Source organism: Rattus norvegicus, chromosome 5 (genome assembly GCF_021556685.1).
Source record: "Rattus norvegicus strain SHRSP/BbbUtx chromosome 5, alternate assembly SHRSP_T2T, whole genome shotgun sequence".
Taxonomy (NCBI): Eukaryota; Metazoa; Chordata; class Mammalia; order Rodentia; family Muridae; genus Rattus; species Rattus norvegicus.
In genome coordinates, this window is record NC_141538.1 from 85,938,021 (window position 1) to 85,952,912 (window position 14,892).

Consider the following 14,892-nt stretch of genomic DNA (forward strand, 5'->3'; position numbering starts at 1 on the left):
GCTTCCATCTATCCATCCATCCTTCCTTCCTTCCTTCCTTCCTTCCTTCTTTCCTTCCTCCCTCCCTTCCTCTCTTTCTTTTATTACTATTGTATTTTTTTACTAGCCTGTCATTACTACCCACCCAGCTCTCCCTCCCACAGTTCTTCATCGCATTCTTCCTTCCCTCTTTCTCCAAGTGGATGTCCCCCCTCACCCCCCCTCCACCTCTAACAGGCCTCCTTACTCCCTGCAAAAACCAACCTTCTCTTCTCCTATGTCTCTGAAGGATATTTCAAGATATTTCATATTATTTTGTGAAACTGTTAACCTATTATAACAACAGATGTAAATGGAGCAAGGAGGGCAGAGCAAGTCAGGAACACCTCAAACTCTTTCAAAGTCTCTAATTCAGAGTTTGCTGTGATGACTAGTCAATTTCTAATTCTGGGCATGTTAAAGACAATTACACCTGTTTTACTTATCGTGTTCTTCCTCTAAGTTTCCACTAGATGTCACACAGACATCCCAAAGACTTATTAGGAACTTGTATCTCTAGCCCCATTTTATAGGTATTGAAGTTGAAATTCAGATAGTGGTTTTACTCCTCTGTGGACTAAAGGCTCAGAGATGTCTCCTGCCTTAAGACACTTAATTCTCAAGAAATGATATAAGGTGAGTACTAGTACTCTGACAAATGCTGATTCCAATGTTTTTTCAGATAGCATCCTTAAATCTTGCTCTGCTGGGCCTCCCTCTGGAAGTAGAATCTTTTTGGCTGACGACTGACTTGGGAAGGCAAAAATGTCAGTGGAAGTGACAGAAGCATTAGAGGCTGGAAGCTTTCAAGTTTTGAGTCTGCTTTGTCATATCTCATTTTTCTTTGCCATTAAACTAACACAATCTGAGATTGAGGCTGTTCAGTCAGCGTGGTATCTGAATGAAAATAACAGAGGGAGAGTCATTGCACTACACAGATATGTAGAAATGAATCCTGACATGTAAGGGTCATTTGTTACACCTCTTGAAGTGACTAATACAGCTTCTGAAGAAACTGAAAGAGGGTGAAGTTGGTACCTAAAAGGGTGAAACTTTATGTCTAAATTATTTTGATCTTCATGATCTTGGCCTTTGTGTTACAACTCATTTTTGAACCATGTTGTTTTTTCTGTATTTTACAGAGATTGCTTTTTTAAAAAATAGCTGTCAACTACTTTTAAATAAATTGAATAGTGTGTAAATTCTCAGGAGTGGGGAGACAATGGGTTAGGGCAGTGACTGATGATTTTAATTGGCCTATGATTTCTCCATAGTTTTCCTTAAATTGTAAATACTATCATGATTTGATTAATGAAAATCGACATTTTCATCCTACAAGGTAGCAGAAGAAGCTCATAGTGGTGGTGGTTGTGCTCCCCTTTGAGTAGCAATGGTCTCCAAGATGCCTGTCCCATTGACATATTATTGATAGAAAGGTGTAATAACACACTTTTGTGTAATGTTTAGAAATGGTTACATAGAATTGGGACTAAGATTAAACACAAAAAGCATTGTAGCAATAAAAGATGAAAGGACATGTACATATTGTACCTGTATAGTAAGGAGGAGGTTTTTTGCTTAATTTTTTTGTACTTCATTTTTTTGGTTTCTTTTAATAGCTGCAAAAAGACTACTTCATCTGGCATCAACAGCAGGGGAGGCACTTGGTCCTGTGGAGGCTTGATGCCTCCAAAGAAGGGTGATGCTTGAGGGATGAGGTGGGAGTGGGTAATGGGTGAGCACCCTCTTAGAGGCTAAAGGGATGGGGATGGGATAGGGGGTTCATGGAGGGGAGATCGGGAAGGGAGATAACATTTGGAATGTAAACAAATAAAATAGTTAATAAATAAAAAGAAAGCTGAATGCATACAAGGAATATGGTAGAAGCTTCCTTCATATCGAACCTAATGCTATTGTGTGTGATAAAGCTATATCATGGAGGGAGTTCATGAGTAAAATTACATACATGTTTTTAACTAAAACATATTTAGACGTTAAAAATCATTTTATGATTCAGTGAGCTTAGTTTATTAAACATTACACTTTTGCATGTTTGTTTCTCTAATTTATGTTTATCTTTTTCTCCTGTGTTCTGTGTGTTTATCATAACTTCCTTTTTATGAACTTTCAATTGCTCTTCAGTGTCTCTTTAATCATCCTCAACAGTATAAGCGATCAGAACATAATTCCTCTTAGAATTTTGTGTATTATGCTTCAAAACTGAGATTCACATTGCCTCAAAAAAGTTGGATGAAAATTCCCTATTGTCTAAATTATATCCAAATCCCCAATCTGAAGATATCCTAGGCCATTCACATTCTAAAATGAAAGCGAAGGATGAGACCTGATTTATCCATTGATCACTTGTACTTACCAAAATTAAACAGCTAGTCTTACTGCAGACACTACTACCCTTCTTCCTCATTCCTCAGTATACAGAAAAGGACCAGAGTTGTTGAACAGGACAGGAGTTATTACTTGTGTTGATACATGGGTTTCCCTTATTTTTTCATGACAGAAGGAAAAAGAAATTCTTTACCTCTTCCCAATCTAGTAGTGAAAATGCCAAGAAAGTATATCAAGTATTTGTAATGTCTTCAAGAGAAGCCTGATAGTTGCCCTCCTTAATCGATAAAAGCCACAGAACCTGGAAGAATACTTTGTAATGGATCATTTCGAAATAGCTTCATATCTGTAAATTATCGGGCAGACTAATTTCTTCTCTAGATAAAATCCCTTCCAGAAATACTGTGCTTCAGTAGTTAAAAGACCAGTCTGGCTCTAGAGAATGCTTGATTTTATATACATACATATATATATATATATATATATATATATGACACTCCTTTCATTTTTCCTTTTCTCCCTCTCTCCCTCTTTCCTTCCCTTCCTCCTTTCCTTTCTGTCTGCCTCTCTCTCACTCTTTCCTACCTTTTCTGTTTTCATTCTCTAAAATTCTCTTAGCAATTCTGCAACTTCCCATGGAAATAGTGCTTACTGGTCCAGTGTTGCTACAACTCTAATGGAAGTAACTAGCTGATTTTTGATTGGATATATCTGAGATCTGCTTTTTAGTATGAGCTCATAATGAGTACTGTGGAACTGATCAAAGGTCCATAACTGGTATGTTCCTAGGTGCCAGTAGTAAATCTCCCACTCTTAATTTCTTCATAAACAAGTTGTTGATATGGTTCCTATATATTAAGGTTTATTCCCACAGACCACTGCTCTCCTCCACATTTGCCAGAGAAGTTTCTCTTTGCAGTGAACAGATGACACATGGCTACTCAAGATGCTGAAAGTCATGCTTAGATGGTCAGCTTTGAAAGGACACACATGTCACTTGTTCCAAGGCCCAAAAAGGGTAAAGAAAGAGTAGAAAAAATGTAAGAGCTGGGTGAAGAAAAGGAGGATCATGAATCTCTGTCTTATATGCAAGACAGACAGAGTTATGAAACGAATGAACTTACAGCATCTGCCATTGCCTGCAATGAAATCTGTACAGTACTGATCCCAGAATCATTTATCATTGATTAGAGAGTGTATCATTGGTGGCCCCATTGTGTCCAGGGAAGCTAATGATAGTTGTAGAATTCTGGGAGAATAAAGAACTCATTGTCTTTAGTGATATTGTTACAGGTGAGTTACTAATGCTCCAGTGCGTGAATTCACTACAATGCCCATGCTAGTGGTCCACATTAAACCCTTGGATCAAAACAGAAAAGAAAGAAAAGAAAATGATGTAAAAGTAAGATTCATTGTAGATGTTGTTAATGAGGGTTGGAGTAGGAAAAGTGAGTGTGGAGGGAATAATATGGCCATGATGTATCAGAAACATCCATAAAATTATCAAAGAATAAATTAGTAAAATACTTCTTTCCATTTTCAACAATCTCAGGAGCAGAAAGGAGCCTGATGCCTGTTCTCTGTCTCCAGTGTCGAGTGACATGTTTCTTACATTACATCGTGTTTTTCTTCTGCACTCTGATGTTTACACATATTACTTGCTGTTTTATGCCATTTTAAAGGCAGAGCGATTAGAAGGAAGAGGCTGAAGTTAAAAAGTTTACAATCCTGATTTCAAGCCTGGCTTTCTCAGTAGTAGCTGGATGATCCTGGGCAACATTTATTATTTACTTATCCACAAAATGTGCATAACAGTAGTAAGAATAACAATGGCAATATTAATGAGGAAATTGCTTATCGTAGTACCAGCATCTCTTACTGAACATTTCAAACAACTCCCTGCGTTATTAATGAATGTAATGAATGAGTATTCAACTCCTACTCTACACCTGGTATTCAAATATGTACTGAGCATTCTCTAGTAAAGAAAAGAAATATTATCTGTGGCATCCTGCTATTTATGGTATAGTTCAGGGTTTGGAAAGATAAAGTACAGATGGATGCCCGAATTAGTTCCTTTGCCTGTTTTTACAGTGTCCTTGTGCTGGAACTGGTTTTACATTTTTAAAGAGTTAGGAGGAAGGTATAAATACAGCAAAAACTCCTATGTGGCCCACAAAGCCTGAAATATTTACCATCTGTCCTTTTATAGAAGAGTTGGCTGGTTTACTGGAACACACAGGCAACACTCAGTAAATGCTTTCCCCATGCCATTTCACAATCTGAAGTTCTTTGCATGGGATTCTGATTAATTTCTATATCCCCTCAATTCACATGTAGGGTTATCATCGGCCATGCAATAAAAATCAAACTTTTGAAATGGACATAGGTCCTGCATGAGTGAACCCTGGGCTTCTCCAGCTTCATCCAATTATACTCTTATCCTGCTGCCCCACTGGATTTCTTTCTGTTCAGCAAATATTGCACACATATTTCAGTCCAGGGCATTGTAGCTTTGTGTTCTACCTGTCCTCTGCCTTTTTGATAATGAATTTTCAATGTGTCCTTCAGGAGGAAGTACCAAAGTCACTTCTCTTGGAAAATCTCCTTGTGTTCTCTTTACTGTATTGCTAGCAGTCTCTACACTGTATCTGCTCTGATTTCTGATACTTATGGCAATCTCATATTCTTCTCTGTGATGCTATTACTGTCACCTTCACAAGTCAGTTTCATGAGGACAAAGGTTCTCATTATCTCTTATTATTTTATAGCATCCTCACCTCACGCTTAATAAATACTAGGTGAATAGATGAACGAATGGATAATATAGTGTCACGTCTGTGAGCCAAATAGGGTAGACAATTTAGGGTAGTCTTTCTGTATGAAAGGGGTGTCCTTTTTTAGGAAAACACATTCCCAGTGTATTTTCTGCAACTGCATTTAAATACCCTCTTCATTCTCCCTGTATAATTAATGGAGACCTAGTGAGCTGTTTGTGTTGATACATCATCTGCACTATATAGAAAATGCATTTGTTACAGAGCTATCTAGGCCAAAGCTAATGAAATGTTTGCAAATGTCCTGGTTTACAAAGAGAAAATTGGTTCACCTGAATGACAAGGTCTGTGTAAGGAGAAAACATTTTTCTTTACAATTTTTGAGGGGTGTTCTGAGAATTTTCCAAACCCCAGAGAAACACACATCAACAGTTCCATACAAGTGGCAAAGACAAGAGGTCACCTTGGGGAAGACAAAGTTCCAAGATCAACATTACCCATGACAGTTTTCATATGAACTTTAGGGTACCTATAAGCTCCTAAATCTGTCCACAGAATGAATCCTTATGTAGTTGCAGTGTCCTAAAAGGACAGGAAACTCCTCACTTTCTCAATGGCATCTGTGGGCAGTCTAGATGCAGAACATAGACTCTTAAGAATTCAGAATTTTATTAACAATACTTGACTCTACATTATAGTTTTGTAAATATCTCTCTTTCTCTCTCTAACCGCATGAGGGTGAGGAGTGGGAGTGGGGGTGTATGCAAGGGTGTAAGTCAGAGAAAAACTTGTGAAAGTAGGTTCAGTCTGCATTGTATAGATTCTGGGACGGAAGAGAAAGTGTTATGTTTGGTTGTGAACACCTTTATTTTCTGATCAGTCTCACTTGCTCAATAATCAATCTCTGTCTCTCTGTCATTACCTTTTTTTCTTTCTTTCTCTCTTTCTTTCTTTCTTTCTTTCTTTCTTTCTTTCTTTCTTTCTTTCTTTCCTTCCTTCCTTCCTTCCTTCCTTCCTTCCTTCCTTCTTTCTTTCTTTCTTTCTTTCTTTCTTTCTTTCTTTCTTTCTTTCTTTCTTTCTTTCTTTCTTTCTGCCATCCTTCCTTTCATTCTAAATAGATTCTCACTCTATGGGCATGGCTCATAGATTTTGATTTACAGAGATCTGTCTGACTCTATCTTCTCCGTGTTACAGTATGCTATTTTCTTAGGATTCCTATTGATGTGAAGAGAAACCATGATCACAGAAACATCTTGAAGGAATATATTTAACAGGGCTTGGATTACAGTTTCAGGGGTTTGGAATCATGACAAGAAACACAGTGGTATGCAGGCAGGGATTTTGCTCAAGATGCTGCTGAGAGTTCTACGTGTTGATATGCAGGTAACAGGAAATTGATTGTCACAGTAGTTGTTGCTTAAACATATGAGACCTCAATGCCTGCCCCTAGAGTAACATACTTCCTCTAAGAAAGCCAGACCCACTCCCACATGGCTACATCTCCTAGTAGTGCCATTTGTTATAAGCCAAGCATATAAAACATGAGTGTATGGGAGTCATACCTACTTAAACCACCACAGCTAACATGCCAAAAGTATTTATTAATTTGTTTAAAAACAATTAATAATAAGGAGCAGAGATCCATGTAAGTTCTGAATAGATAATTCTAACTTCTATCAATAATCTAAAGTGATATGAAGATTAGGTGATTCAAATCCATTATAGAGCTAAATGCCAAGGGCTTCATAGCAAAACATACATAAATAAAAGACTAAGCTCTGACAACTGAATGTTCTTCCTAGCTCTCTATGTTGGACAGTGGGAGGACAATCATTTACTTATTTTTTCTTACCTTGTCATATCAATTTGCATACCTCTTTAGTTTCTTCCTATATGCTTCCTCACTCTCTCATACTATCTTTTTCCTCAACTGAACTTTTACAAACTATTTGTCATATACTATCAGAGTATATCTAAGAAGAGTTTTGAACTCAGTAAATGTCCAACAGGGCTGTTAAATTAGAAAATGAAACTCAAATAAGAGTGTACATTTATCATTTACTTTTCAAATGTATCTTTCAAGGGATAGTGAAGTTAAAAAAAAGCATCTACAAAACCCCAAACAATGGCCAAAAAATAGTCAGAAAATTCAAGAGTGGGATAGAACCACAAAAATACACGCCTATAGAGGGACACACCAAATAGAATAAACCAATTGATTCTGAGAATATAAAGTAGATATCTGAGGATAATGTGACTTTTTATATTCTTCATATTCTGAAACACTTTTATTAAAAGTTTAAAAAAAGTATTGTAAAATAAGTGTATACTTTGAACTCCTAGACAGTAGTAGAAAGAGGTTGATCATATGAGATAATTAGGTTTTCCTGCTATCAAGCTATTTGAAGTTTTTTCAAACCCAGTGACCTGGAGAAAAACAATAAATGCTACCAGATATTATAAGCAACTAAATTATGCTTAACTATATTTATTTCTAGCAGTGTATCTTATCCATAGGAAACTGAGACTTACAGTAAATGACCTTTGCAAAGTATTTGACTTGGAAGTGATTCAACTGGACGCTAAGGCAAGGGATGGAACCATGGCTCTCAAACCCATGATAAATGAATATGCCAGGGATAAGACATTATTAAAATATTTTCATTTGTTTTTTAAATAATTTTCTATATTTTTATTGGATATTTTCTTTGTTTACATTTCAAATGTTAACCCCTTTCCAAGTTCCCCCCTCCCATTCCCTCTCTCCCTGCTTCTATGTACCCCCTCCCAACCACCCCCTCCCACCTCCCTGTCCTGGCATTCCTCTACAATGGGGCATCTACCCTTCACAGGACCAAGGGCCTCTCCTTCCATTGATGCCCAACAATGCTGTCCTCTGCTACATATGTGGCTGGACCCATGGGTCCCTCCATGTGTACTCTTTGGTTGGTGTTTAGTCCCTGGGAGCTCTGGGGAGTTTGGTTGGTTGATAGTGTTGGTTTTCGTATGGATTGCAAACCCTTTCAGCTCTTTCAGTCCTTTCTCTACCTTCTCCATTGGACACTCCATGCTCAGTCCAATGGTTGTCTGCAAGTATCCACCTCTGTATTTGTCGGACTATGGCAGAGCCTCTCAGGAGATAGCTATATTAGGCTCCTGCCAGCAAGCACTTCATATTTATCTATTGCTAGCATCAGTCCCCTTCTGTCCAATAAATTCCATCTCCTCCAATGAAGTTCTTTTCTCCACACTGAGATATGATATTCATCTTTTTATCATTAAGTGATATTTCATCCTTTTCAATGAGACTCCATGTTCTGCAAGGAGAGATTATCTTCTCCAATGAGATGCCATATTCTTGTATGCTTTCCATCTCCAGTAAAAATCCCCACTCTTGAAGGTGATTCTATCCATTGTAGTGATACTTCATTTTCCTCACTGAGATCTCAAGACAGATCTCCATTATAATGAGTTAACTAAAGGCCTGGGGGCTTAGCCAATGAAGCTTTCCTTCTCAGACACTCCTTTCTGCAAAAGGTATTTAATCTCAGGCCTACTCTGAGAAGGGGGGGGCGGTTTTACTCACCCACTTTCTGCCATGGCAATATATGCCTTGAAACCATGGACTGCCTCTTTTTTTGGTGGGGGGATCCACTGAGGAGCCATAGAGAAGCTCTTTACCTACAAAGACACTGCCAAATCTCCCACAGAAGACCTCCAGGCGCTCTCAGTGGCAGCAACTGCCAAGCTCAATCCCACAGCAGTCAAGCCAAGGACTCTCCCTATCCTAGAAGGCTCCTCCTTTCCCCCTTGGGTCCAGGGACCAGATCCAGGCGCACGGGTCCCATTCCATTCTTAGCTCTTTAATGGTGTCCGAGCGGCGCCTAGATGCACAAGAGTCAGAGATGACCCTGGCCTCCTTACGGGCCTGGGACCCTGGAGCCAGCTCTGGCTGTGTCCAGTGCTCAGACCGAACTTCCCCACGCCTGGAGCAGTGTCCGTGTTGGGTAGGTGTGACCAAACTTCCCGCATCCAGCCTCCCCAGTGTACGAGCTGTGTGGTAGAGTGGACACAAGACCCCACCATTAATCCTATCAAAGGTGGATATCTAGAAAATATCCAATGGAGAAACAGAGAATAGATTTATATAGTAGGAAAAAAAGCACAGCTATATAACTTAATGACATATTTATTTATATGTCCAACAATTATATGAAAAAGAAATTCTAGAAGACCTATTGGATTATGCCTAAAAATACCAGTCAGTTCAGAATGGATGTAAAAGGACATGGTGGTTCTGTCAGTTTGGGTTACCAAAACAGTAACGGTAAAACTGACCAGCCAGGCAACTGAAACAAAAAACCTCAAAATAAGCATCTATTGAAATGATAGATTAGGTAAGAAGAATAATTGTCATATGCTTATTATGATGTTAATTGACAAAATAGTTAGAAAGTAAAGATAAACAATTATTAACCAGTAAAAACAGAACCCAAATATTCAACAAAGCAAAGGCAAATCCATGTTCATTTATGCAAATATGGTAATATGGAATCTGTGCTTTGTTCAAATTAACATTTTCATTTTGTTTGCTTAATTAAAGGACCCAAGTATGGAGAAAATCATGCATAAAGTTGGTAAATTAAACAACCTAGTAGGAGCATAATCTTTGGAAAAATAATGTGAAACATTAGAAAAGAATGCATGTATTGATTTTGGAGTAATGTGATTACTTTTGTGAAACAAGGGAAGAAAGGGGAGTTGTAGAGTTCTTTTTGTTTCCTACTTAAACCTTTCTTTTACATTTAAAAATCAAACAAGGGTTATCTTAGATATGTTAAGCTATGAAACTTAAATATACAAACACATTCACGTTTAAGAGATACTGAAATTATGAATGAAATAAACCAAAAAAAAAATAATTAAGGACAGGTTTCATTCAACGAGTACTAATCGTAGTATAGTGACTCTAAATATTATTAGAGTTAAAATATGACTCATTATTAAGTGTCTACTCTAATTTACAGAAATGTTTATGGAATAGAAACACCTTTCCTTGACATAAATGTATCCATTATTAATAAAACATAATCTGTTTTCATATTTACTTTTAGGTAGGTGTTTCCATGTGCTTAGAATCAGTTTGTTTTAGTCAAGGTTACATCTAGAAAAATAGTTCTATACTTTTGCCTCATAATGTAAAACTAACATAAACAATCACTTAAATAGCGATAATTGCAATGACAAAGATATTACCATAAAATCTTAATACACACACATATATGTGTATATATACACACACACACACATATATATATATATAACTGTCAGACCAAAATAATTTGTATCAATAAAATTTATCCTTTTCTTCAATTGCTGAGCCATCTATCCATCCCATATCAATATATTCTAAATCATGATTCTTAAATTCAAATTAATAAAAGCTTCTAATATAGAGTACTTTGTAATTCTGATCAATAACCAAGTTTCCAGCCACATTTTCGAGGACTGAGTTCAGTAACAAGTATTTTGATGCCTACTGCAGTCTGGGAATTGGCCTCTTGTGAACTGAGTTCAGCCATTAGCATACAAAGTATCATGGGATGTCCAGCAACTCAGAGGCTGCAGTGGCTAGAAACAAGAAGTACCAAGCCTTTATAAACTAGTCATAGGTTTATACTTCAAACAACTACTATAACTCTACCCAAATGGACATAATGTGCTAAGCTCACATTTTGTTAACCAAGTTCAACTTAAACCTTGCATGTTTGCTAAATATTATTGCACTAGAAACTATAATTTTGCTTTTGATGTTTTGTGTTTAATATGCTTCGATCAATATCCCATAATGACACAGAGAGAGAGAGAGAGAGAGAGAGAGAGACAGAGAGACAGAGACAGAGACAGAGACAGAGACAAAGACAGAGACAGACAGAGGCAGGCAGAGGCAGATAGGGTTAGAAAGATGTCTTTGATCCTGGCTATGCACATATATAATTGAGTTAGGCAGATAGATAAGCTCACACATATTCACAAAGGCATGTTATCTACCATGGTTTAGAAAAAGTCATTTGGCTGCATAGAATATGCTCTGGTGTGAAGTTAATCCTGCAATCATGAGGTTATCATCTGTGTCAGCATCTTCCACTCTTTGTGCTGGCCATAGCCTTGTCTCTTTTTATTTTTTATTTTCACTATCTATAATGTGAAAATAACAAACAGATCCCAGCCTATTCCTACAGATCCACTTTGATGAGTCTATAAATGTGGGAAAGCAACATAGAAATTGTAAGATCCTCTGCTGCCCTTTTTGGTTGACCCGTGTGGCTTTACAATGACTTTTGAAAAAAGAACCAGATATATAATAAATCAGAAAGCTGGTTATTGTTTGTGATGGCCTGTGTACTTACTTGTCTGCCACCTGTTCATGTCTCCTTGCACAATTCTTCCTGTTCCAAATAATCTCTACTTTACAGCCTAGTTTAAAACATCAAAAGGCACTTTGGTATCCCCCATGTTATCAAATGGTTGCCCCTTGCTGCATCTTTCATGTCATTTCCAAAGCTGAGTTCAGTAACTGAGTCTTTTTTGATGACAGATGATCTTAAAGCAGGATGAACAGTCAGAAGAATGTTTTCCCTGTCAAGATCGATATGTGTTTAACCTTCCTTCTCTCTGTCCTTAGGGGAAGCTCTTTTCTCACCTCATTGGTGGCTTCTGTCCTCACACTTCTTTTCTTTTACCCTTCTACTCTCTGACCTCCACCACTAGGTTAGAATTCTCATATCTTCAGAATTTTTTGCTAGTATGCATCATAACAGGTTATATTGAAATGCTTTTCCCAAACACAGAATTTGATATTGCTGTGGACCAAAGAAATCAAGGACTTACTCTTATAGAGCCTTGGAGGCAAAACACACACTTCAATTCTATTCTGTGGTGACAAGTAATATGACCTCAGGGAAATGATGTCAGATCTATAAAACTTTCTTTTACTTTCTGTAAATTAAAGACAATAATAGCTACCCTGATCATCTTTTAAGAATATGCTTATAAAACTTTAAGTTTGAACAGGCTAGTTTCAAGTAGTATTTTATTTTTTGTTTAAATACATATGCAATTTAAAAATGCGAAGAAGTACTATAAAATTTAAATAGTAGTCTAAAAATTTTAACCTTAATTATCCTTAAAAGCTATCTAATATGATATATTCCTATATACATATGGCAGATTGAATGAGAATGGACCCTAATGGATTATATATTTGAATACATGGTTCACAGTTGATGGAATTATTTGAAAAAGATTGAGAAGTATCACCATGTTGGAGAAGATGTATCACTGGTGATAGACTTTGCAGTTTCAAAGGCCCATGCCATTCCTATAGCTTACGGTTGTTTTCTCAAAATATAAGTTCTTAGTTACCGATCTAGTTTCATGCCTGTCTGTCTGCCCTCTGCCATGCTTCCTGCTCTGGTTGTTATAGGAATGAAGATGTTCTTAAGCAACAAGCAGGCACTCAATTAAAGGCTTAATTTTGCAGGTTTCCTGGATCACTGTGTAATCGCATAGCAATAGAAAAGTAACAAAACAACACATATTTCTGTGCCTCAGTCAACACTCCCAGGAGACAGTTTTCCTTTGAGTAGACAGTAATTGACAGAAACCCAGAGTTAGAATAAGTGGGGAGACCTTGGGATATTTATACCTAAATTAGGTCTCTTTATTGCACCCTTGCCCTCAATGCTCAGGATTTATGTAGAAGATGAGGTCAAAAGATTGTGCTAAAGGTGTTGAATGACTCCACGGAAACAGCATTTTCTAGATTCAACAGGACTGAGGTAAAGATACACTCATGGAGACCATGACAACATGCACAGTCTGTACAGATTCAAGCCCGACAAACTCCCAGTAGGGAGAAGAAATAGTAGGCATAAAAATCACAACCCTAAAGAAGACATAGTGCTATATAGCAAAAGAAATACAATGTGATAAAAATAGTTTCACTTGAAGTTAAAATATGTATAAGGAAACAATATATATTTTATAATATACTCAAAGTATAAAACATACTATGAACACTAAAATATATATATATATATATATATATATCACGTTTTCTCCTTTCCTTAATTCCTTCTTTCTTATGTTCTTTAATCTAATATCAGAGGGGGAATTGAGAGGGGCACAGTAGATGGGAACAGGAACACAGGGACTATATAAATTAAAAAGGAGTCAAGTGAAGGAGCTTGCATGGATCAGTGAAGACCATAAGCCATGAAATGAGAAGTGTGATTAACTCAAACCTCCAAAGCAGAGGTTGGCACACTGCAGCTATGCAGCTGACTTTGGTCCACTGACTGTTCTGTATACAAAGCCTTTACAGAACACAGACACATTTGTTTGTTTACATCGTGCCTGGGCTTGTTTTTGTGATACATGGTAAAGTTGAGTATTTGCAATAATGACAGCTTGGCAGGCAAAAGAAAAATGACTTAATATGTGGCTTTCTCAAAAAGGGGGCAGGGAGGGAAGGAAGGAAGAAAGGAAGGAAAGAAGGAAGGAAGGAAGGAAAGAAGAAAAGAAGGAAGGAAGGAAGGAAGGAAGGAAGAAAGAAAGACAATCCCCCTTTTAAAACAGAGAATATAGATAATACTTTTTGCCATAGTTAGGGTTCTGTCAGAACAGAAAGCAGTAGACTTAGTAAGAGGACTCATTTTGTAAAGGAAGAAGTAACCTAATCACATGAAGCTATAGGAACAATGACAGCGATTGCCTTAGTAAAATCTACCTTGAAACAGAGGTGTGGGTCTGTTGGTATCCAGGGAATCACAGAAATACATGGGATGTTCTTCCTACTCGTTTCACCTGTTTTATCAAAGCTATGTCTTTACTGACTAATACTTAATCTTGAATTCTTTAATTTAAATGTTATACTCATCAATGGTTTACATTGAAAAGATATTGGCATACATTTAGTACACATAGTGATGGGTTCTGTGAATCATATCATGTTCTTAAAATTCATTCACTCATATACTCCTTTTTCTCACTTATTCTTTCTAATTCTCCTTATTTCCCCAGTCTCATTTCTACTTTCATGTTATTCATATGGATGTGTTTGTATACAATGTCCTGAATACGTGTGTGTACATACATATGCATGTGTATGTATAAAACATGTGTATTTTATGTATCATTGTAAAATCTAGGATTTACAGATAAGAGAAATTCTTCCTGAATTTGACTTAAATTAATGTAATCATTTCCAGTTACATACATTATCTTTAAAATGACAGAATCTGTTCTTCTCTGTAGCTGAAGAATACTCTTCTGTATATCTATACTATACTGTCACTGTTTATCTGTTGATGGACACATAGTCAGATTTCATAATGTGGCTACTGTGAATTAATAAGTATTAGACACACCTGATTTGACCAGCCTAGATAATAATGGATTTCCTATATAAGTAATTGCCAGATGTAATTGTCATCTTAGAGACGTACTGTTGAATAAATTAATTCTTTCTACCTCTTACTGAACTTTGGCTGGCTGGGTCAACTCAGCTGTTCTGGCTAAAACTCCTCTCCAAGCTGCCTGATTCAATCTGACTTCTTTGGGTTGCTCACTGAATTGCTCTGCTTGGCCTCAACTCTGACAATTTGTGCTAATCTTGTGGTTTCCTATTCTCTAGTTTTCATCTGCCTCTGCATTAATTCAACTCCACTATAATGTACACACTGCACTG

The 14,892-nt window shown here is 37.0% G+C and overlaps 1 long non-coding RNA gene across 1 annotated transcript in view; it reads left to right on the top strand.

Moving 5' to 3' along the window:
- Positions 1-538: 538 nt before the first annotated feature.
- The window catches only part of LOC148005851 (uncharacterized), a 108,887-nt gene continuing 94,533 nt past the window's right edge, over positions 539-14,892 (top strand). Inside the window, exon 1 of the long non-coding RNA XR_015620947.1 lies at positions 539-654. This is a non-coding gene — a long non-coding RNA (uncharacterized LOC148005851). The remainder of the gene's footprint in view (positions 655-14,892) is intronic.